This window comes from Nematolebias whitei, chromosome 13 (assembly GCF_014905685.2).
Source record: "Nematolebias whitei isolate Nwh7 chromosome 13, NemWhi1, whole genome shotgun sequence".
In the NCBI taxonomy this organism is placed as follows: Eukaryota; Metazoa; Chordata; class Actinopteri; order Cyprinodontiformes; family Rivulidae; genus Nematolebias; species Nematolebias whitei.
The window spans coordinates 1,915,454-1,917,358 of record NC_056510.1 but is presented as its reverse complement, the minus strand read 5'-3'; positions in this window follow the sequence as shown (position 1 = coordinate 1,917,358).

Here is a 1,905-nt window from a genome sequence, read left to right as displayed (position 1 = left end):
ATGAGTGGCACCAGGTTCATGAGCATGAGGCGCATCATGGATTCCTGCTATTAAACACTGGCATTTAGTCAGTTTTTAAATTAAATAAAGTGATTCTCTTTAAAAACAATTTCATCATGAATTTAACTCAAACCTGTTGCAAACAAGTTTAAGAGAGACGTATGGAAAGTAAATCTTTTTCATATAATGATATATAGAACCAAGAGTTATAATATAAAGTACAACACACGAGGTTTCATGTCCTGATGCTGCTCAATAATCCAGGTAGATAAATCTAATCAGGTTAATCAGATTTTTGTCGCTGAAACGTTTTATCTTTTGTCCAAAAGACTTGTTCAGTTTTAGAGTAACCACTGCACATAATTACATTCCTTCAACCTTTCTGTATACAGGTTAGTCTCGTGGCAACATTGTACATAGTTAGGAACAAAACATTTAGCATTTCTGAATAACTTGTACGGTCACTAACATGACGTATAAGGCACCAGTTGAAATTGGCCAACACATTCAGATTAAATTATTATAAATATTCAAACACCTGATTAGTATACCCTACAGCAGGGCTTTCACGTGACTCTTCGGTTCATTAGATTTTGACCAAGAACGAAAAGAAGAACAAATAATGAAGAAACGTAATATTTCACTTAATCACCAAAGGGACTTGTTTCAGCAGTGATCCAATCCAACACTGTAAGTTTTATTAATTATCTAGGCCATCTTGTTCTTCATTTAATTCGCTTACAACAAACAGTATGCCGATGACTGATGACTGGAGGTTAAACATTTCTCATGATGGGTCACAGTAGAATACTCATTTACTATAAATATAAAATACAAAGATGGGTGACAAATGATACAAGCAGTACTCCGATGTCCCCCGTCTCTGAGGGGCTTTAGTACTGAGTGTTAGTAGTTTTGGAGATTAGTGATTTTTTGGACTGGAATTGAACAGGGAATGAGAAACACCCTTAATGCTCTTTGTGCAAGATATTAACGTAGGACTAGAACAGATGTAGATTATTTATTTATTTACTTGTCTGAGGCAGCACAGTGTGACAGATCCTGGCAACACGTGATGTTGCTGGGTGTCTGAATGACTGCAGTACACAGGTAAAATATAGGTGGACATGAACATTGTTTAGACTAAATGTATTTCAGCAAACTGGAAGTAGGCATGAATATATCTAGACCACAATGCATTGCAAAATACTGATTTGAGAGTGCACATTAGTAAAAAGGTCAGTAGATAAACTAAACTGAACCAACTTTCTTTGGGTCAGTAAAGTGTATTGAAGCTAGCATAAACTAGAAGCAAGTCAGTGTTTGTTTACAAATCTTGCCATGTTAAAATTCTATGCCACTATAATTATTGTTTTTTAATTATCTGGTTTTCCATGATCACTCTGGAAGTTTACTTCAGGAAGTTGTTACTTATTTGATAGGTTCCAATTTGTAAATGTAAATGAATCTTGTTCATACACCAAAATTACTCATGGAGTTCCTCAGGGTTCAGTGCTGAGACAAATTCTTTTTACTTTATATAGCCAATGCTTCCATTAGGTAAAGTTATTAAACAGCATGGGATACATTTTCATTGTTATGCTGATGACACACAATTATATTTGTCCATTAAACCCAATGAATCCAATCAGCTACTTAGACTACAAGCATGTCTTAAAGACATAAAAACCTGGATGACCCTTAATTTTCTCCTGTTGAACAGACAAGACTGAGGTTTTGGTTTTTGGACCTGAGCACCTTAGGAATGAATGTTTCAGTCTTTCTCCCTCCTTAGATGCATTAATCTGTCCTCCAGCTCTAATGTTAAAAATCTTGGTGTTATTTTTGATCAGGACATGTCTTTTATCCCCCACATTAAAAACGTTACTAGAACCTCCTTCTTCC